At 45.4% G+C, this 23,797-nt stretch overlaps 1 protein-coding gene across 1 annotated transcript in view; it reads right to left on the minus strand.

Annotated features, from left to right (window-relative positions):
• Window positions 1-23,797, minus strand: part of Ephb1 (EPH receptor B1) — a 456,415-nt gene that overhangs the window by 128,536 nt on the left and 304,082 nt on the right. The window lies entirely within an intron of this gene.

Raw genomic sequence — 23,797 nt, forward strand, 5'->3', positions numbered from 1 at the left:
GGCTTGCCCCGTTTTCATAGCGGACAGACCTGCCTCAGCCACAAGCCTCTCAATACATACATCCTCTGAGTGGGTGCTCTGTGCTAGGTATGGAGTAAATCTCTTAAAAATATGTTACATCGGAGCATCCCACAGGCTTCCAAGGCTATCTTTCAGAAAGCAGCCTTGGGTAAAAAGGCTGAGGCTTGACCAACAGAGTAACGGTCTAGTGCTTGCATTTCTCAGACCCTCTCTCCTCTAGAGCTTTCTTCTGTTGGAACTCCAACTTCATCCTGTCCTCTGACTCCAGGTTCCAAGTGTCAACCTGCGGAAGTTTTCACTATTTTCAAACCAAATACCACACCTGGCATCATTCCACATTGCTCTAGCTAAGCTTTTCCGGAGTAACTGCCCCTCCTACCTCTGTGCTCCGCCACCTGCTCCCCTGCCTCCTTACTCCTCCTATGACTGTGTTCCCTTTCTCCTTTGCTTGACAAATTCAGGGACTACAACTCAGACAACAGCTATAACACAGCTCAGTCCCTATGTTTAGACACCCTGTTTCGTCACCAGCCAGGCCCTAGGAATCACATCTGCGTCCTCCAACTCATGGGTCCTCTTTGTGACCTATCAGGGCCACTACCTTATTTGCTGTTCTCTAGCTCCCCACAGCTTCAGAATAGCCCCAGGCCTCATCAATTCAGCTGCCTCACTGAAGGGCCTCTCAGTTCTCCTGCATTTCTTCTGCACCTCTCTCATCCATTCTCTTCTACCAGAGTGTAAAACCTAAAATGCACACAGGGCCGTCATGTTCCTCTGCTCAAAGCACTATGCCTTCCAGTTACCCAGAATGGTTACTCTGCTTTCCATGTGACATCAGTCACTTTCCTAGGGTCTTCTGAGGATTCCATCTCCTCAGACTGTTTTCCTTGCGTCTCCCAGGACGGCCTTTTGGAATCTTCTTACAATTTCCTGTGTGCCCTAAACTCTCTTTGCCCTCCCAAGACTGTACATGATGATGTTCGTTGTTCTCCCTGGAGTTCTTGCCCCTCCTACCTACTTCAGGAACTCCAGCTCATCCTTAGAGACCCAGGGTCTATTCTTTGAGGAACTGTCCCCAACGTCTGTCAGTCATGCAGTCTATTCCTGGTCTCCCATAGATTCATTTTTAGACACCTAACCAGATTGTACCAGTGCATAGTGAAGGTCTCTCTGTGCCATCCTCACCACACTGTGGCCTCCTGATGAGGAGGTACTTGGTGTGTCTGAAATAGCCAAGACCACATAGCACTTTGCCTATCCTTTGCCAGTATCCAGTAGTCATGCACTCTCTTCTCAGATGGTGTCCTTTTTGTTTCCTATGTGCATGACTGATGGTCTCATATGTCCTCCCCCCTCTAGTGAGATGGGATGCCTTTCTGTGGGCAGATGAAAGGACCTCAGGTAGACCTTAACCTCAGCCGCAGTCAAGACCCCCTGAAGTGGCCCTAAGTAGCAGAGGTTTTGATGAGATAAAGTAGAGAAGGAAGTGTTGGCTCTGGTGATCCTCTTCCATCTGCAATCGAGGGCAGCTTGGTAGACCTACCTTGGTGGATGCTACTTCCCATTGTTCCTTGCCACCCAGAAAGGATGTCCTCAAGAAGGGACTTTTCCTCACATTTATTTAGGAACATTTTTTACGTGAAATATGGCCACTCCATTCTGATCCACATGTGCTTTTCACAGTGGCCATCCCTGCGAGACATGAGGAGGGAAGGAGGAGGGCATGGTTGTTGAGTCCAGGGGCAAATAAACCTCATCATTTTCTCCTAAGTAACCTTTACCAGACACCCAGGGCCTTTCCTGAGGATGGAGCACAGAGACTCAGGAGAAGGTAGTATGCCTGATATAAATCCTCCCCCAGCTTCCTCACTGGTGTTTATTGCACAGATTGGGTACCAGTGCTTTCTTATGGAGATGGCTCAAGTTTGGGCCATAAGAGTGACTGGGAATCCATTCATTATTCATCTACTTGTCCATTCTTTCACTACTATAACAAAAAGTCTCTGGACTTTTCCAGCCTCTTAGGAGGCAGAGAAGAGTAAGAAACAAAGCAGGCAGACTTTTTCCTCTGATGGAACTGGTATTTATCTCTGGAGATGGAAATCTGACAGAATAGAAGTAAACCTGGGGACAAATGGGATGGTTTCAGATAAGAGTAAGTGCTGTGAGATAAAACAGCCCTGGGGCTCAGATCCCGGGACAACGTCCAACTCTGTCCCTTATTCCCATGAGGCCTGCTCTGGGCCAGGCAAGCTAGTGCTTCAGGGTTTGGTGGTAAAATGAGGATGGCCCCCGGTGTCTGGGCTTCGGCATCTTAATGAGACAGGTAGGTTCCTGCAGACAGGCTGCCCAGGCTTTCACGCCTGGATGAAGAGATTAGCTGGTGCAGGTCTAGACCCTTGCATAAATCTCACTAGAGGAAGGTGCTACGATCACTTTCTAATCATTTAGGTGTTTCTCCTGGATTGGGGGCCCCATGCTTCGCTGGGACTATGCATTCAGAATGTAAGCTTCCAGCAACATCCCAGGAAGGAGACCTAAATATCTTAAAGGGGAACAGAAAGGGAGGTCAAAAGATAGGAAGAAAATCTGCTATCCCCATCAGCAAAAGTCCCCATCAACTGCCCGGCAAGGCTCAGCAACACAGTCTCCTTGTCTGAGCTCCCCGCTCTCATGGCTACTCCCTCGTTTTTCTTAATTACATACAGACAGGCCTTCTGAAGCCTGTCTGATCTGTTGCCACGGTTACTACCGATGAACATATTCTGTTTAAAAGGCTAGGGAAATTCAGTCCTTTGAAAGAATGGTAAAAGTGTTGAGCTATGATTTTTCTGCTTGGATGAGGAGGGAGCACGGTGGGTCCTGAGTTATGAAGATAGGTCTCTAATGTCTTGAAGTATGTACCAAAGGGGCTGGCTCAGTCACATGAAACATGGGTGTCAGGGGGACCTCAAGGAGTTAAACTGGATCCCTCTAGAGCCTTCAGCCCAAGTGTTGTAATCTCGAGATAGGATCTCCCTACTTCTTAATGTGATTTTGGCCAGGTGACTTTATTTAAGAATGGAAAGACAAGGTAGGTGGCAGAAAGCAGGCGAGTTTATTTGTAGCCATCAAGCTGGAAATAAGAGTACACTTAAGTAAATCAAAGGGAAAATGTGCTGAGGACGGGTAAGCTCTGAAAGCCAGTCCCCTTATCAGGAATCTTAATAAGGCCAACCTCCTGGTCTCAGAACTTCAAATGAGTTCCAGGACCACACAAAGCACAGAGAAGCTAATCTGCACTGCTGTAGCCAGGTCTGCATCCTTAGATAGCTCCCTATGGGGGTTCCTAAGGATGCCAGCAATGAGATGATGCTGTCCTAGAAATTTCCACATTCAGCCTGGCATGGTACTCCCTGCATTAGGCCAGAAAAGGTCCCTTCTACTCTGTGCATGCCCCCAGAGATAATCTGATAAAGCAACCAGGTTTTTCTGCAAAAAAGTGAACATGTGCTCAATGCATGACTGTTCACACAGTGAGTGGGCTCACAGTCTTCTTAAGCTAACCATGAACCCCTTGAATATTTATACCAATCAACTTGGACAGCTATGAGAAAATGAACTTGTAAGCCTTGACTTCCTCATCTAAAAAAATGAAACTGTGGTATGGTGGCTGGTACATGGAAGAATGGAGTATGTCAGTGGCTATAATTGCCATCATTGTCATTATTGGGTTATCAGAAACCCTTATTCACTCATCTAACTAACACTCATCTCATACTACCATTCTCTCTATGGGCACAGACTCTACTTCCAGGATTATGCTGGGCAATGTACAAGACATGAAGCTATAGAGTGATGTTAGGGAACTCAAGTGCAAAACCCCACATCTGGGAGTTGTGAATCCATACAGTTAAAAGTAAAGGAAATGGGATGGAAAGCATTGTAGATGACAAGTTAGATCCGTATTTTCAGATATGATTTAGAGATTCTGTCCTCAAGCATGGATCTACTCTTGGGGAGAAACATTTTGGTGATTGTTTCTGCCCAATTCTGTATATTCTAAGCTACTTAGCTCCAGAAAGCACCACCCCCAAGAAAGACTACTTTAACATGGTGCTGGTTATCCAGAAAAGTCTAGATCTTGACACCTTCTGAACTGTGACCTCTGCATATACTTGTATCTGTGCTTTCTGGTCTCTGAAAGGTGGTATTCATAGTCTTCCTTGACATACAGTCAAAGACATATCTCTTTATTCCTGTAGGAAGTTATGCCTTCTTCTCTGTCTCTCTTTAGAAGAAAGGGTTGAGGTAGGGTTTGGGAATGAGCCAAGAGGATATTTAATGCTCAAGACCCTTGAGTATTTTCAATCAAGAAAATCTAAACCATAATGTTCTTATGACTGAAAAGAGTCAAGATTGTAGGTTAAATAAAATGACTGCATGCTTAAATATAGGGTGAAGGCCTGGAGGCAGTAGAGAGGAGGATGAGAAAAATGACTTTAGGGTAAGGATGATGGGAGAGAGTGAGGTGTAAGTGCCCAGGAACACGTTGGGTGGTGTGCTCAGTGTAGATCCAACATTAGTTCTCCAAAATGAGGATTCTGTCAGAGTATTTCTTTCCTCATTGCTCACTGTGGCAGAGCTAATTAAAGGAGCTACAACTGAGTGATTGGAAGGCTTCCTAGAGAAGGTGGAAAAGTCCTTGAGAGTCTATAGAGAAATAGATAAGATCCAGGGGGCAGGGGCAGACGTGGAAATATGGGATGTAGAGGTTTTCTATGGGTGCAAAGTATGTAGAAAATTCAATCAGTTTTATTGTTATGCCTTGCACTAAATACAGCACACAAGGTTGAAAGCAAGCTTGGCTAGAAGGTGACATAACCTGGCAGACGACATGCCCACAACTGTCAGAGATGTATGACAGTAATCAAATAAACATGAACACAGCTTCACATTCCCTTGCGTCTTCTTCTTTGGTAACTGATTATTTGAGAGCAAAGTCAAAACAAAAGCTTTCCTCACCCTTTCTACCTGCCATGTGTAGCCATGACATGTCCTAACCTGAGTTCAGCTCTCCTCTCCCCTGCCCTCCTCACAAAGATGACTCCGATTCATCTCCCATCATAATCACACTAGGTACAGAAGCCCAAGAAGAGGTCAGACAGGGAGCACCAATGGCTTACAGGAGAGTCTGATGAGTGGCAATGTGTTGCTTCAGAACCTTGGAGAGGAAATTGAGACCTCCTGCTTCTAATGAGTCTGCACTGGGTACCAGGATAACAGGGGTCATTGACAGCAGAAGTTATCAGATTCTGTCATACGGTGAAGGGGACTGCTGAAGCCATATTGGGAAGTTGAGAATAAGGTATCGAGTACATGGTGAGAAGAGGTGACACAAAACAGACAGGAAAGGGGGTCATTATAGGATGCCAGACATCTTCCTGTCAACAACAGAAACTTGAAGGATCTCAGGATCACTGGGAAAAAACAGACCATAGATGTCTGCAATCTGTGGGTGATGAGCACTGGGTGCAGTGCTCTGCCAGTGCAGAGGAAGTTCTGGGGGGACCTTCCAGAGGTGGACTCATACCAAAAATCTGCATTGGGGAATGGCTAGAGCCTATCCTTCTGCAATGTTGGCCATCTTTTGAGGATCTTCTCCTCAATATGTTGGCTGGAGCTCTGGGGTAAAGAAGAGAGGGCATCAAAACCTAGGAATAACATACAGGATCCTAACAAGAATAACATATAGGATCGTGTGAGCACAACCCTCCCAGGAACAATTTCATGCCCTTAGGAGTCAGCTTCAAATGAAGCCCTGGACCAACTCACTAGCAATGGGAGGTCTGGCTTCTTCAGATTAGGATGAGCCAAATCCTGCACATTTACGAGTAAGACCAAAAGATTATAATCGCTCAGAAGAATTATATAGGACTTCCAATAAGTAAAGGATTAAAATGGCACCTGCCAGTTACAATACCTTCTTTCCTTCTTTGCTTTCTATTGCTGTGATAGATACCATGGCCAAAGGCAGCTCAGAGACAAAGGGTTTTTGTTTGGTTTTGGTTTTTGTTTGTTTGTTTGCTTTTTTGTTGTTTTTTGTTTTTGCTTATACAGCCCAGCCATAGCAAGAGCCAAGGTAGGAACTCAAGTAGAGTAGCAACTTGGAGACAAGAACTGAAGCAGGTACTGTGGAGGAACATTGTTCATAGTTTGATCTTCATATTCAGTTACCTTTTATATATATGGATCTACTCTTGGGGAGAAACATTTTGGAGATTGTTTCTGCCCAATTCTGTATATTCTAAGCTACTTAGCTCCAGAAAGCACCACCCCCAAGAAAGACTACTTTAACATGGTGCTGGTTATCCAGAAAAGTCTAGATCTTGACACCTTCTGAACTGTGACCTCTGCATATACTTGTATCTGTGCTTTCTGGTCTCTGAAAGGTGGTATTCATAGTCTTCCTTGACATACAGTCAAAGACATATCTCTTTATTCCTGTAGGAAGTTATGCCTTCTTCTCTGTCTCTCTTTAGAAGAAAGGGTTGAGGTATATATATATCACAGGACCACCTGCCCAGGGATGGGTCCTCCCACAACAGTCTGGGCCCTTTCACACCAATCACTGATCACAAAAATGCCCTACACATTTGCCTACAGGCCAATCCAATAAAGGCATTTTCTCAATACTGGTTCCCTCTTCCCAGATGACTCTAGCTTGTATTGGGCTGACAAGCTAACAAACACAGCTTCTGTAATGGCGGCTATCCATTTTATTCATTATGTTGTAATGATTACTTCAAGTGCTACAACACAAGCAAACGCTGCTCTCATGGACTTTACAGTCTAGTGGAGGAGTCAGAGAAGTGCTATCTACCCTTCCAAGGGGTAGGTAAATGTGTGATATAATTGGTGGCAAGGCTCTGGTTATAAAGAACAGGACGAAGGGAGTCAGTGTGCCTGGTGATCAAGCGAACCGTCTCCTAGATGAGGTCATTTGGACAGACACTACATTGCGGTGAGTCGGGAGCCACTAACTAGACTATAGAGGGAATGTTCCCCAGGCTAGAGCCAGTACCTACAATAATCCTGAGAAGGAAGTGTGATTGGCTAGTTAAGGAAAATTTCAGGGGGTGCAAGGGGAATGTAGCTATAAGAAAATTGATGAGTGGGGGAGATGGGAGAAAGAATGGAGAGAGTAAGTTACCAGTAGAGGCAGATTATCAGGTTATGTAAGTCCTGGGCACAGTTTACAGGGATTTTATTCTCAGTAATACTTTACTCTAGGGAAGGCTCTGAGGAAGGACATACTCAGACTGACTCTCTCTCTCTCTCTCTCTCTCTCTCTCTCTCTCTCTCTCTCTCTCTGTGTGTGTGTGTGTGTGTGTGTGTGTGTGTGTGTGTGTGTGTGTGTGTGTTTGCACACGCATGCACAAGGAGGCCAGAGGAATAAGCCTGGTGTCTGCTGGAATACTTTCCACCTTTTTTATTTGATACCAGGCATCTCATTGAACCTGAAACTATGTTGGCTGCCAGCAAGCCTTAGCAATTCTCCTGTCTCTCTCCTCCCAAGTGCTGGGATTACAGATATGTGCAGCCATGCCTGGCTTTTAACATGGGTGCCGGGATCTGAACTCAGGTCCTCATGCCTGCATAAAAGTGCTCTTACCCCCAGAACCATCTCTCCAGCCCCACAGTCAGACTTTCTAGGTACTGTTCTAGCTGTTGTGAAAGCAACACAAAAGGGGATAAAAGTGGAAGCAGACAGTCCAGCCAGGAGGCCACGGTAGCCATGCAGATGAGGGACAACAGTGGCTTGGGCCAGGACAGAGGAAAACAAGGAAGAGCCTCCAATTGTTTTTTGACATAGTCTGTCTGTAGACATTATCACCAGGTTACTTCACAACTGTGTCTTTACTACCACCGTTTTCCTGATGAAAAAACTTGAGGTTCAGAGAGACAAAATGGCTTGTCTGTGGTCAAAGGTGTGCCAAGGTCAAGGTGGGTCTGCGACATGGATGTGTTCACCTTGCACCTCTTCCCTCCCAGTGAGTGGATACTTAGTGACCAAAAGAGCTCTTTATCCACTGGTTACTCCTTGGCCTGGTTCTGATTTGGTGGAAAACTAATATTGTTTGTTCCCTAGCGTAGATTTCTACAGAGACTAAAAAACAAAAAAGATTAAAAGAACAAAGAGATTGTGTTGGTCAACATTCAGCAGAGTTCTGTATTGAAGTCAGTTTTCTCTTCATGAACACTATATATAAAGCACCATATTTGGCATTTTTGTATAACTTAGAGAAGTTGATCTTCCTGATATCTGGGAAGGTAGGGACTATTGTCCTCAGCATAAATATGAGGAATCAAATCACTTGAATCAACTTATGGGGCTGTTGGAGAGGAGGTGGCGCATACACTTACTTGCCTGCTGTCCTGTTCCCTAAGTGTTCAAGGCACAGGTAAAGTACAATAGAATCTGGGGGTTATGGGGGGCTCACAAGTTGATAGAAAGCTTTTATTCATAATCATCTCAACTCCTACCTTTAGGGGCAGGAAAAACTCACTCTGGTTCTGGGGCTATGTGAGCAAGTCTGCACACATTCCTTAGGGTCTCTTACGTACTGGGTCCATACACAGGCAATTCTCCTAATCATAACAGTTAGTAACAGGAAAGAAATGATTAGTCAAAACAAGGAGGGACCGGGATGAGAGGGATTTCAGGGGTGTCAAATAGCCTGGTGTCATGTATCTCACCACCTACCAGTGTTTGTATAGACAACTTCTTGCTTTCCCGTCTTTAATGGGGCTAATTGTCTGGGACAGAGGGATGGGTTCCACTTCTTGGGAAAAGAGACAGTTCCTCTCTCAAGTCTGCATTGGAGCTGGGAGACCAGGTTTCTGGAAAGCCACAGAAATCTATTGAGGACTGATGAGGGACTGCAGCCTGGGGTTAGCAGACGTCAAAAGAGTGTACCCATGGCCGTTACTGTCCATTCAGGGGATGCTCAGATGAGGCCAAAGAGAAGGGAAGCATTGATGACATACCACTCAGAGAGTCCCTGAAGACATTCCAAACCAAAGGGAGATACATAGCCGGTCATTTTAAACACATGACCTTCAGAAGTCCTTCCCTGGAAGCCTTGAAAACTGAGGCAGGCTATGGTTATGGCATCCCAGGTCCAATTCATGTCAAAGGACATTTTCCCTGTGGTCTTCTGCTATGCTGACAATATCCTAGACCACGCTTTGCCAAGGCAAGCTCCAAGGTGTTGAGTCTGAGTCTTCTCGAACTGTCAAAAGACATTGTGAAACACTTCATTTCTGGTACTACAGGGAGATAGAGCTTACTTGGGCAGGGTCTTCATGGAGCTCCTCTTTCTGGCCTATCATTCCTAACTGATGCACTTGGGGCCTGAACCACGTGGACTTACTCAACTGGTTTAAAACAAGCTGATGCCACTCAGAGCTCAGTGATCGTCACTATGCAGGTGCAAATGTGAAGACCAAGGTCTGGCTAGGAAACTGGGTCAAGAGCAATGATACTGTGAATCTCAAGACTCAACAGCCTTACACCAAGACATGACAGGGACAAAGATCACGAATTGTGGAAAGGCACCTTGGTTCTTCTAGAATCATTTGTCAAGTATGCAGAACCCAGCAGGGTCTTCCTAGTACACAATATACACTGTGAACTCTCAGGAATAGGGTACCAATGAAGGGAGGGTATGGACTAATCAAAGTATTCTATCCTATCCTATCCTATCCTATCCTATCCTATCCTATCCTATCCTATTCTATTTTTTGAGACAAGATCTCATGTAGTCCAGGCTGGCCTTGAACTCACTACATAGATGAGGATGATCTGAACTTCTGATCCTCTAGCTACCACATCCCAAATGCTGAAATGACAGGCTTGGACCACAGCAGCCTGTTTTATGCAGTCTCAGGGATCAAACCCAAAACTCTGTACATGATAGATAAGTATTCTACTAACTGAGCTATATCCTCACCTTCCACAGCAACTTTTTTTTTTAATTTTTATTTTGCAATACAATTAAGTTCTACATACAGGCACAGATTCCCTTGTTCTCCCCCCTCCCGCCCCCCTCACCTTCCCCCCAGCCCGCCCCCCCATTCAAGAAAATAGCCAAGGTTAGGGATATGTTTCAATTGGTAAAGTGCTTGTTGCACAAGCATGAGGACCTGCGTTTGGATCCTCAGCACCCACTAAAATGTCAAGTGTGGCAGAACCTGTCTGCAATGCCAGTGCTGGCAAATCAGAGACAGGAAGACACCTGGAGCATCCTTACAGCTCAGCATCCAGCTAGCCTAGGCAAATCAGTGAAATGTCTGTTTAGTGAGAGTCTGTTTCCCATAAATATGACATCCAACATAGTTGACCTCTGGCCTCCACGTGCACACAAAATCATGCATACATATAGGCACACGCACGCGCGCGCGCACACACACACACAGAGTTGGGGAGGGATAACTAGATAACCATTTGAGCCAGACTGGATAAGTCTCTGCTGTACAAAGACAATCAGTTTGTACTAGGTAGAAATTAGGCCTCAGGGCAGCTGCATGATCAAGAATTCTTCTTGCCATCCTCAGAGAATGTGGTACCCAGGGAAGAGTCCCACATCTTCATAGTTCATCAGAAATTACGAAGAGCCTCACCCAGGAACAACAGATGCTTTCCTAATTGTTCCTCATCTTTTGTTAAATGACTATGGATCCCATAATGGCTGGAAAGGGGTTAAGGATAAACAGCCATGGATGAGGAATTCTTTTCCCCTGGGAATACACTGAAGACTCTTCTAGATTGTTTCACGAAGTTCTAAGAGGTGCATGGGCTGCTTCTCTACTGGTTCACAAGAAACACCAGTTTCCAAAGATAATAGACAATTAAGGTCAGAAGGAAGGAGGAGGGGGAGGGGAGGGGGAGGAAGAAGAGGGAAGAAGAAGAAGAATAAGAATAAGAATAAGAAGAAGAAGAAGAAGAAGAAGAAGAAGAAGAAGAAGAAGAAGAAGAAGAAGAAGAAGAAGAAGTCGTCCTCTTAGGGAGCTATAGATCCCTCAAGGTTAAGTCCTGATTCTGACATTTCCTACATACACTAGTTCTTAGCATGGAAAGTAGTCTTGGACATCATCAGTATGTCCCAGATGGCAAATGCCCTTCTGCTGTCCCACTCCAGTGGTCAACCTTTGTTGGATTCTGCCAGTGGAAGGAGGCTCACTACTTTCCTGGTTACCAACTCATCTATTACTCATGATAGCCTGTTTTAAAAGATAATAAAAAAAGCATCTATTCATAATAAGTCACAAAACCAATAAAATACCTAGGATCAAATCTCACAAAGCCTTTGTAATATGTGTGTGAAGACAACTGTAAAGTCTTACTGAAGGGCATAGAAGAAAACTTGGCTGCCGTATCCTCAGATGACAAGCCTCAACATCATAAAGAAGACAGTAACCTCCAAAGTAATCCATATACCCAATGCTGTCCAATTCCCATTAAATAGGATTGCTTAATGAAATGTGCCCAGCTAGCTCTAAGGACTGTCATCAAAGAACAGGTTTTTAGTAAGTGACAAGATGATTTTTGAGAAATGAATACTATCCAGAGGCTTGGTTCATCAGCTATTGAGATATGTCATAAGTCTATGATCTTTAAAACTAGTATCAGAACAGACCAGACAATCAAAGGCAAAGAATAAAACTAGTATCAGAACAGACAAGACAATCAAAGGCAAAGAATACAGACAACTAGGTGCAGGTGTTAAGTCTATAATGAAAGAATTACCTCACTAAGAAATGTATAGTTCAGGTGGAGCGGATGGCATGCTGTACTTTAATGCTATGAACAAAAATATCAATATTGCATTCTACACAAGGATAAATTCCAGATACATGAATGAGTTAAACAAAAACACTTTCCCAGAGAGTGAAAAAGTAAGAACGTATTTTTATATTCTCTTGAGAATGGCATGCATAAGACCCAGACAAAAAGTCAGCACACAAAACCCCAATGCCAGAAAGAAATAGATGGTCAGATTTGAGTTCAAAGATTAAAATACTTAGATATGACACAAAATGTACCCATAGTAGAGGTCCAGATAAGGGGGGGGGGGACTAGGGGGCAGGATGCCACAGTTAATTAATGAGTTTCTCAAAGTCAGCTTAAATAGAAAAGGTAAAGATCCTTCATAGGCAAGTCCCTGAAGACAGAACAAACTGGCCAACAAACAAATTAAACAATACCCACTCACATGTATGCAGGGAAATACCAATCAAAAACGAGTAGAACGTTGGTTAAATTGGCACAGATTAAAAGTCTCACTAACATCCTGGGCCACATGGGTAAATGAGATGCATACTAAATGGCTATAAATTGGTCAAGTCCTTTGGGAAAGCATTCTGGGAGTATCCACTAACTGCCTAAGTACCTATAATTCAGCAATTCTATCTTGAGGTGAACATGTGTTCCCCAAGGTATGCTTGTGCATCTGTACAGCAGAATTATTGTTTATATTAACAAAACTTTGGGATGGACCCGTGCCCACTCACAAGGGGATGACGGAGTGGGTGTACACTAATTATAGGGATGGTAAGGCTGCCAATTCGTATGTCAGGACAGACTCTGAGAAGGGTGCTGACGACAGCTTGAGGTTGAGACACAGCCCCAACCAGTCTAAGGGAGTTAAGGATAGATTCTGAACCTGGATCCCTGGCAGAGTCAATGGTCAACAATGGGGGTACAGTGAGTCAATACCAGTGTGACTCGCATGGTGACCCAAGAAAATTCCCAGCGGTAGATGTTGGCCTGAGGCCCAGCAGTAGTTCAGTCTCACACTTCACTCCTAAACTTGAGTTTGGTGTTTGGCTGGCTTGGACCAGAATCTTATGTTGAGCCAACTTGGATGTGGGGCCAGGAAGTCAGCTGAGACCCACTTAAGAAACTGGGGATCAAGATGGTTCAGGCATATTCAGAAAGGCAAGATGACATCAGCGTTTGCCAAGCTAGAAGGGTTCTCCTGAATCATTTGATCTAAAATGCTTGGTATCTTCCTTCACTTATTGTTGTCTTGTTTTGTGCTCCATAACATAGGGATCTAAGATTCACTTCTTATTTTTCATCAAAAACAAAACAATGAGAGTTGACTGAGCACTTGACACATGTCCAACACTAAGGGAGTGTTTTGCATGCATTTTACAGTGGACATGATAAAAAAAATACAATATGCTCATTATTTTCAGAAAAGGAACAAAAGTATGGAGAAGTCAGGTAACCTACCCAAGACCACTCAGCAAGGGAGGTAAAATCAGGAGTCAACCATGGTCTACATCATTCCACCAGCAGGCTTCTTACCACTAAACTGGGGTGGACACTTACAGTATCAGATTCAGCGTAGAAGAAAATGAGACCTGTGCATTGAGAGTTTCTAGTCCAGTGGAAAAGTAAGGGTGTGCTGTGCAGCCGGCACAGAATATTGCATGTGAGAAGGGAGGCATCCTCCTCTCTGAGGATGTGGAGTCTCACAGAGCACAGATGTAGAGACACACTCTTGACTGCCTGTCCTCCCCTAAGAGGCGAGGTGAAGCAGAGTCTAAGAACCTATGGCTTCAGCTGCCATTAAGTCCCAGCATTCACCTTTCATCTATCCTCCCTTCCAGGGCCCAGAACCTGTACATATGACATCAGGACCACGGCCCAAGACTGCAGAGGAGCATTCATGTCAAGAAAGGACTCACAAATGATAGGAAGGACTGCTTTGGGCTGATTTTTAAAACAGGGAAAAGAGGAAATTAAATAGATAATTTTACACCAATCCCTTCCTATCTCCGGAACTTCATACTTGAATCAGTGCTTGAGTCTCAAAGAAAGAGTAAGGACAGGCAGAAAGTGTATGTCAGGCTGGCCAGCACTATTTCTCCTTCTAAAAGTACAGTGGCTTACAGACAAAAGGGTCATAATGACTAAATAGATTTTCACAAAGGTAACTAAAAAAGGGACACAAATCCGCATGTACTGAATAGTGCACAGTGCTAATTCCACTGCTTGAGACCCTGTCTCAAAAGGAAGGTGGAGAGTGTGGGAAGGTAGTCCCGTGGTAAGAGTGCTTGTTATGTAACCATGACCACTTGAATTTGAATCACCAGCACCCACATAAGAAGCCAAGCATGGTCATCCATGCCTACAAATAAGCATGCAGGAGCAGGAGCAGAAACAAGTGGATCCTAACACTTCACTGGCTAGACAGCCTAGCTGAAAAGCTGAGTGCTCTCTATCTCAAGGCAATAAAGCAGAGAGTGATGGAGGATTACACTCAGTGTTCTTCTCTATGCAGAGGCATTCACACTCACACACTCACATAACACACACACACACACACACACACACACACACACACACACACACACTACATACACACAAAGGTGGAAAGTGATAGAAGAAGCCTAAAGTCATCCACTGACCTCCACACAGAACACAATAGTGAGTGAACCTGCACACACTCAGACAAAAACAAGAAAAGAAATACTTGTTAGAAGAGTGAGGGCGACCTGAGGATTGTAGGAAATGCTATGCTTGAGGAGCTAGATTAAAATATTATTTAGCTAATGGAGGTGATTATGGAAAGATAAAATAGTTTTCTTTAAGCATGGAATCCACTGAACATTGGTCCTCTATGATCAACCAAAGGTCAACACAATGTCAAAGTGTGGGAGGAGGTCCCAACACAAGGCCTTGGAAAGGCTCTCTTTCAATGATGGGTGATGGGGGCTTGCAATAGAAAAGGGCCATCTAGAGCCACATCTGAACTGTCCATCAACACAAACATTAAAAAAATAAAAGAGGGAGAATGCTTTCTCGGGTTGTCAGAGAAAGAGAGCAGGTATAGGGAAGTTTGGGAGACAGGCCCTATTGGTGCTGCTCCAGATGGTAGCTGTCTGCTACCCCCAAGTGCTCTTAGCACAAAACACTGAAGCATAGTCACCGAATGTGCTTGGCTATTAGCTTAAAAGTTCAAGCTAGACAAGGCCTCATAAGGGTTAGACCCACTTGGGTCAAACAACTGTGAAAAGAAATTTCAGATTACAGAAGTGTAAAAGCACATTTACACAGGCAGTGCTGACCCTTCTCAAAACAAGAGTGACAGTTATAAATAGCTTGCAGCTTGCAGCCAGCCTCCTTCCATTCTGCATCCACATGCACATCTACTTGGCTGGCAGAGGGTGTGGGCCCAGCCAGACCCCGGCAGGGTTCAGGAGGCATCTTGCCCTGGCTCTTGTTGCCTTATAATCTATGCTTGGATTTTCCGCAAGAAAAAACAAAAAAAAAAAAAACAGAATATCTGCTTCACAAAAACAAAAAAATGGGGCTAGAGAGATGGCTCAGGAGGTAGGGTTTGCTTTGCAAGCAAAAGAAGTTGAGTTCAATTTCCCAGCATGAATGTAGAATCAGGCACAGCGGTGCACACCTGTAACACCAGCACTAGGAAATGGAGACTAGAGGATCCCTAGTGAAATAGTCTGGTGGAATTGATGAGCTCTGGGTTCTGTGAGAGACCCTAACCCAAAAACTAAGGTGAAAATACTGATGTTGACCTCTGGCCTCCACATGAACATGCACACATATGTATGCACACCTGAACACATACACACAAATTGTTAAATTGAAAACCAAATGATTTTTAAATGTGCAACACAGATGCACACACTGGTGTGAAATCAAGTTTCTCTCTTGCTGTCTAGTGAGGCACACAGAGCATTCTTCACTAAAGCCCTGCTCAGCAAACGTGAGCTAATTTTGAGGAAAACAGCTTCCTCTGAGTATGCTGCCAACCCTAGCTTAACAGACAAATGATGGAGAAGATTGACTTTTGAAAAGTATTTAAAAGCATCCCGGCTGGGCGGTGGTGGCTCACGCCTTTAATCCCAGCACTTGGGAGGCAGAGCCAGGCGGATCTCTGTGAGTTCGAGGCCAGCCTGGGCTACCAAGTGAGTTCCAGGAAAAGGCGCAAAGCTACACAGAGAAACCCTGTCTCGAAAAACCAAAAAGAATTAAAAAAAAAAAAAAGCATCTCCAATGTGCAGCATCTAAACAAGCAGGCATTTCCCAACTGATAACACTGCCTTCCTGTTCTAGGTGTGGAGTCTGATGCCACAGCAGGCTTTCCTGCCCTATCTGCTCCGAGAGTCCCTCCCTATAGACAGCCTCAGCGGGCTGGGAGCCTGAGGAGTGAGGCCCATCATCCATCTTCTGAATCTTCCATATAAGCTCTCAGCTCTCCTGACTATTCTGTTCTCTGCCCCAGCTCGCTCTCATCCCTGGCTAATACTGTGCATCATGGGTTTGCACACTACTCCGACCATATGAGTAAGAACTGCAGGAAAAGACATGCCAGAGCAGGTTTGGTTGGATCACCCTAGCACACAGACCCATTCACACACTCACTCCCACTCATTCACGCCAACTCACACACAGACACTCATACCTACACACAGGTACACTCACACACTCTCACACCAGTCTACTCACACGTGCTCTCACACAATTCCACTTTCACATACCCACTTATATACATATTCACACAGGCACACTCACATACTCACATTCCCCCAAACATACTACACTCTCACATAGGCACATATACTCACAGCCCCACCCACTGCACACTTACACAATCACATTCACACACATCCACGTGTACATGCAGGCACACACAAAGGCAAAGGTACACACTTACAGACACACAGAGGGGTCTTATGCACACTCATACATTCATACAGGCACTCTAACACAGGCATATCAGACAACCAAACTCACATACAGACAAGTACACACAGATACACTTTCATGCACACTCGTCTACAAGCACACACATACACATTCACATACTCACACAGGCACACTCATACATAAATACACACATATACTTTCATGTACTTATACACAGGCACACACAATGTACATTCACACACTCATGCAGGCATATTCACAAGGGTACACACAGCATGCACATTCACATAGGTATAGAGTCACTTGCACATGCACGCCCATTACATTATCAGGCACACTCACATAAGCATATCCACACAATGTGTACTCACACAAATAGGTACACAAATATGTACACTTCACAGGCCCATAAAGGGCACACAGAGAAGCATACTTGTACTCATACATCTTCAGGTGAAAGTGCATGCAGGCACACTCTGGCGCACACACACACACAAGGACTAGCCGCTTAAGAGATAAACTTATACATCTGCAGACAAACATGCATGCAGTCACACTCAGGCACGCAATACAAAGACTAGCTCTTTAAGAGAGAAAACCTGAATTTAAAGAAAAGACTGAGAGAGAGAGAGTTCTTGACCCTTCAGGGGAGAGGAGGACAGCCGTAGACCTGCCACCCTCCCCATGAGCTTCCCACGGGGCCCCACTCTCAGAGGCCCCACCTCTTAGCTCTCCTTGAGAGGGTGGCATTGGCTAAGTGAGACCCGAGTTTTCATCCTGTGGTGTGAGTTCCATCTTAGCTATTTTTTCCCACGAGGAAGCATCATGTCCCAAAAAGCTACAGAAACTATCTCAGGTCATAGCACTAGCGCCAGGCTCACAGCCCCAACTCCTGCCGCTCACCTTCCCCTCCTTTCTATGGGTCAGAAGGTAGCTTAGGAAAAACCTCCAGGGAGACTCAAAGGGATGGCTGCCATTGTCACTTCTCTTCTGAGTCACCTTGGAGGCCCTCATTCATTCTCTTTCTCTATCCAAAGCGTCCAAGGGACACCTCAATGCATTTGAAGAAGGAATAAAAGAAACAGGACAAGCTCCAGCTTGCCTCTGTGATCCATCAAAATTTCTCCCGTGTGGGTGACAGAAAAAAAGGGTTTTTGTGGTCAGAAATGTAACAAGGTAATTATTTTCACACCAGTCCTTCTGCATGGTTTTTCACAGACAGCAATTTTATAAGGCATAATTATCTATTTTCGTTTGCTTCATAAATTCCTCCTTTCCATTTCGTCCCCCAGTAAACTAGAGATTATTTAAAATGAAGCCGTGCAACTTGATGCTTGGTCTCACTTGGCTGTGTGCTTCCTCCTGTCTTCCTGCCCGATCCCTCTGGCTGCCCCTGCCACGGTCCCCTTACCATCTGACCTTCTCCTGTCATTTGGAGGAGGCAGCAAGTCGCGCTCCCTCAGAACTGAAGGCTGAGCCAGGTGAGGTGGAACACCTGCAATCTCAGCAGCAATAGGATCAGGAGTTCAAGGTCATCCCTAGCTACATAGGGAGTTCAAGGCCAGCCTAGGTAACATGAGACCTCATCTTTACAATACAACTGAAGTCCAGTTTTGTGGGCCATCACTCCCAAGCTTTTGAGCTTATGGCTCCGATAGCCCCAGGGGACACAGCTGGGCCAGGCCTCCAGGGCTTCACATATGCCTTTTCCTCTCTCCTGCAGCATGCCTAAGCATAGAAGGTCAACTACTCACTTGTTTTCACCAGGGATCTTCAGGCCACGGGTGACTGTGTGGTTTATGTGCAGCCAATGAGTTCTGGTCAGGGCTGAAGCAAAACTTGCTGTCCCCTGACTCCAAACACATCACTTTTACTTTCAGATCTCTGATATCTTCTCCTGCTGGAAGCTTCACTATCTTCGACACACTTTCACACTTTCCAGGGATATAACCAAAGCAAGTTCTAACATCGATGGAGAGTTTACTATGAACCAGGCACCAGGCCAAAGATGCTATAATTCGATTTTGCTTAATCCTCGTAACAACTCAGAAAGGCGTACGACAGTATGAGAGTGTGAGAATGAAAGGGGGTGGAGGAAAGAGAGGACATGAGGACGAGGTCACAGAGGAGGCAAGAGAGAGTGGAGATGTAAATGAAGTACCAAGCCCATCTTCCAACCACTGTGTGCAAATGCTGTCTGTTTCCTCGGGACCTTCTCTAGATCAGGACATTCTAGTGACTCCAGGACCCCCAGGGTTCTGAGGTCTCTGGGCAGTGCACCAGGTGGGCAGCAGGAGGAAACAGGGATGCTCTGAAGATGTGCTTAGTCTTTGTTCTGTATTTCTTTCCCAATATACAGCCTTGGAAGTCCTTAGCACTTCCACGGTAATCAGACAACTAAATACAAGAAATTTCAGGATGGGGACTGGTCACTGAGGCAGGATTAGGAGGGTAGGGCTGTCCAAGACCCAAGTCTTGAAGAGAGAGGAGATGACGATTAAATTGATCACCAAAGGCCAAGGAAGTAAAGAAATCAGGGACATATAATAAAGTTCCATAAAATCCCCAAAACATTGGGTTCAAAGAGCTTCTTGGCAGCTCTACATGCTTCTGGGGTGTGGCAGCTTTAGGGTGCCCCTATGTATTCATGTATCCATTCTCTTTGTGATATTCTTTATGATGGGCTGGGAACCCCATGTTTCCCAGAGTCTTGTGAACTACTCAGGTACATCAGTCAAATTTAAATTAGGGCTTCTTGGAACCTCAATTTATGGTTGATAGGTCAAGAGCACAGGTTTACCCACTTGTGATTAGTATCCAAAGGTGAGAAACAGCCTTGGGGACCAATCTCTCAACCTGTAGGGTCAGACACTTGCTTTAGGTATATGGAGTGAGGCCCAAGATGGATTAAGGAATATGTAGCTGGTGCCCACTGGGGCAGGATTGCTTGATGGTGGAGAGAGATGCCCAAACCTTTAGGGGCTGCGTTGATTGTGTTGTAGAGGCAGAAAAAAAATATGGTTGCCATCTCCTAGACCCAAGATGGGGAAAGGAAGAAACCATATTTACTGAAGCACAGCAAGCTCAAAGCTCAGAAACAGCTCTTCAGTCCACAGCCTTTCTAGACTTCTCTCCTCCTTGCTGCTGGGACAACATTGTCCCTGATCCTATCTTTACTCTCCTCCTTCTGTCTCAGGACCCTACTGTAAGTGACCCTCCTCACTGATGGTGTAGCATCATGTCCAGATCACCAGACTTCCTCTGGGGTTTCACTGGCCGGGAGAGGAAAGGGGTCAGTTGGAGCCCACCTTTAACTGTTCCCCCGCGTTCTCAGCTTATCCTCTGCATGGCTTAAGATAGGAGGATGAAGTCACTTGGGAGAGTATGGCAAAGTATTGGGCCAAGGCTGGGCAAGGAGCTACCAGCCAGGCACTCTAATGCCAGAGACAGAACTGTGTAGCCCTCGGCAGAAGAGGGAAGAGGAAAGAGGAAGGAAGGGAGGGAGGGAGGGAGGGAGGGAGGGAGGGAGGGAAGGAAGGAAGGAAGGAAGGAAGGAAGGAAGGAAGGAAGGAAGGAAGGAAGAGAGGGAAGGAAGGAAAGAAGGATATAAGGAAGGGAGGGAGGGAGGGAAGAAAGGAGGGAGGGAGGAAGAAGGAATTCAGTGTCTGCAGGCCAGAAGTAGTCATATGAATTCAGACTCTGTAGGAATGAACAGCCCACTCTGCCTGTGTCCCTGAGGTCACTGGAGTCCACACTGCCCCTTTAATCCTACCTTGAATGCACCCTCCCCCCGATTTCACTGATGAGGCTCAAAGAGAGGCTAGACAGACAAGGCCAGGGCCTCACAGACATCAAGGGAATTTCTATCTCTCCTAGTGATTAAAAAGAAAATATAGAAATACCCAGACAAGACTACAGAACTTTCCACTGTCAATTTTTTAGATGGGCTAAATGAAAATTTTATGTGCATATGTTCATCTGTGTGCAGGTAGAAGTGTGTGTGTGTGTGTGTGTGTGTGTGTGTGTGTGTGTGTGTGTGTGTGCCAAAGACTCACCAAGTAGGCTAGGCTGGCTGGCCATAGAGGCCTGGCTCTGCTTGCCCACCCCCAGCCCCACAAGCTCTGGAATTATGAGCATGCAGAACCACATCCAGTTTTATTCTGTAGGTCCTAGGATTGGACTCAGATCATCAGTGTTTCACCAACTGTGCTCTCATCCCAGCCCTACAGAAACATTTTAATATTACAAAAATATAATAGATATGTGATACCCCAAAAGATTAACAGGCTTCATTTAAAATATTTGGTTTTGCCAGGCCCTATGATGCAGGCCTGTAATCCTATCTACTAAAGAGTCTGAGGCAAGGGCATTACCACAGACTTGCTTTGGCAGCTTAATGAGACCCAAATTTAAAAAAAAAAAAAAAAGGCATCTCAGGAGCAGGGGTAAAAGCACTACTCAGAGGTAGTGTGTTTGTCTAGCAAGAAGGAAGCCATAGGTTCAGTCCTTAATATTGAACACATAAAAATAATCCTTAGAGTAGTATAGGTGTTAAAACCTTGTAAGGGGCCGGGCGGTGGTGGCGCACGCCTTTAATCCCAGCACTCGGGAGGCAGAGCCAGGTGGATCTCTGTGAGTTCGAGGCCAGCCTGGACTACCAAGTGAGTCCCAGGAAAGGCACAAAGCTACACAGAGAAACCCTGTCTCGAAAAACCAAAAAAAAAAAAACCTTGTAAGGGGCATATATTATATTTATAAATTTGTATAAATACATATACAAAATGTTTCATAGGAAGGAGTGGATTGCTGATGTAATCTCACTTGAAGACAATGGCCATGAGCTAGACCTGAGGTCCTTCGACATTGGCAGTCTCTTGGACTCTCCTACCTGTTCTCTCCTCTTGTTCATAGCACCAGGCCATGGCAGGTGCTCATTGTCTCCATACATTTATAAAGACAAATCTTCTTTATCTTTAGTACCCAGGCAGCCTATAGTTGCTTCCTGCTAGGACAGATGAAGCCTCGGTTTTACAAGATGAACCAGCTCTCCCAGCCCCAAGCCTCCACCAGCCTCTCCAGCTGGGCTCAGCCTCCTGCATACTTGTCTCACTAGACCTGCTGGGCTAGTGAGGAGCCTCAAGGCCACAGTACAGGGCTGTGCCTTTCTTCAACAGCTCTAGATATTCTCCTTGTATCTGAAAAATTATTTACTGTGGTGATGTGCCGTGCCTTTTTAAGAGAACAGATGGCACCTCCAATTAGAATGCTTTTAAAGGAAACCCTAATGAGAATATAAAAGCCAACAAATTGACTTTTTCATACAGTACTTCCCTGGCACACAATAAATCAAATATATAATGAGGCTCAGGGAAATTGTAGCTTTATTTATACATGTTTTGCCTAGCATTGTGCTGTACCCATGTCCTGCCTCCCTGAGTCTCCTCCCCAAGTGCTTGCCCCTCCAGGATGAGGGGCAACGTGTCCAGGAGCTGTTCATGGCCCTGCTTGCCACAGTCATGTGTGCTTTGATGTGCCAGTTTCTAGTTTGAGCCTTCTCTCTATGTCTGAAGGCACAAGAAAAGGGGGTGTGTAAAGGGGCAACAGTTGGGGTGGCATGCTCCCTCACCATCTAAATAAGAAGGGGAGAGTATGGTGGAACCCCACTGGTGAATATTCCAGAGATAGCTGGACCAGAGGCAGGAGGGAAAAGCCTGTGTGATCTAACTTAAAGATGGTCTTGGGATATGGGTAGTAAGAAGTGAGGCATTTCCATGGTCAAACTAGGGGCATTGGAATGTTCCTATTTTCCCATAGACTCATGCCCGTCAGGAAGGGGGCCGGAAGATAAGCCTTGGTAAATAAGTGGGAGAAGATGGAAACACATTGACATTATGAGCCCCTGGCCACTGGCCTGACTTCTTCCAGATAACCTTATCATGAGGCTGCATGAGCTGACAATTTGTCTCCTGAAGTGGGATGCTAAGGGCCCATATGGATGAGTTGATCTGCAGAGAAAGCCTGGCTAGAGGGAAGTTCTGTGAGCAGAAACACAAGGGCAGTGATTTTAGGAGAGAAGCTGCCAGAGGCTGGGTGGATGCTTTGGCTGCTGTGCAGACTGGTGTTTGGTCTGGCCACCCAGGGAGTATAGTGATCTAGCATCCCTAATGGAATTTAAAGAAGTATATTAAATATTGCTTTTTGGGCCCATGGAAGACTGCCATGGGGGCGGGGGGGAGGGCTCTTAAAATCAGAGGAGGAGACACCACCACAGAAAGATGGGGACTTGGGGCAGCAGGAGAGGAATCATTTCTGTTAATCTCCACCCACCTGAGAAGGAAGGCAGGGAAAATCAGTTTACAAGACGATGAGCTTTTCCTCAGCTCAAATCTATAAGCATCGATTGAGCTCAGGACCTTGATCTAGAAGACGCTTTCATTTCTCCTCTGCACCCAGCAAAGGTTACATATGCTACAAGGCCAGGGCTGAGAAATTCTTCTACCCAGTCCAGTGATTTTTTTTCCCTGTCCATCAAACTATAAGTGTGTATAAAATATACCTCTGTGGGCCTCTTCACTGGGCGGAGAGAGAACCGGTCTTAGGGGGGTAAGGGGAGGTTCCTGCTCACAGTGAGCCACACCAAAGCATCTAGTACAGAAGAAAGTTCTGGTCTGATTACAGGCTAACCTGCAGTATTGATCCCAGAATGCAATGGGAATACTGAGAGGCGAGATCATCCCTGCTTCGGGGCTTTGGCACTTAGAGAGGGAAAAGTTGTGTAAGTGCTGCTCAGGGAGAACTGTGTTCCCTGCCTCCTGTGCTTATGGGAGAGCAGACCAGAGGGAAATCATCCTCCCCCTGCCTGGAGAGTACAGCCGTTCCTCTGCTTTTAGAAGAATGGCTGCTTTTTCTTTCCACAGCAGATAATGGGAGAGTGGATATAGCTGACACATTAACCACCAGTTTCTAGAGTTTAGTGCACTGAGAGGGACACTGTAGTCAGACTTCTGGTCTTGTCATTTGGCTAGAGCTCAGATGTTAGACACTACA

Source organism: Peromyscus eremicus, chromosome 7, assembly GCF_949786415.1.
Source record: "Peromyscus eremicus chromosome 7, PerEre_H2_v1, whole genome shotgun sequence".
NCBI classification, from domain to species: Eukaryota; Metazoa; Chordata; class Mammalia; order Rodentia; family Cricetidae; genus Peromyscus; species Peromyscus eremicus.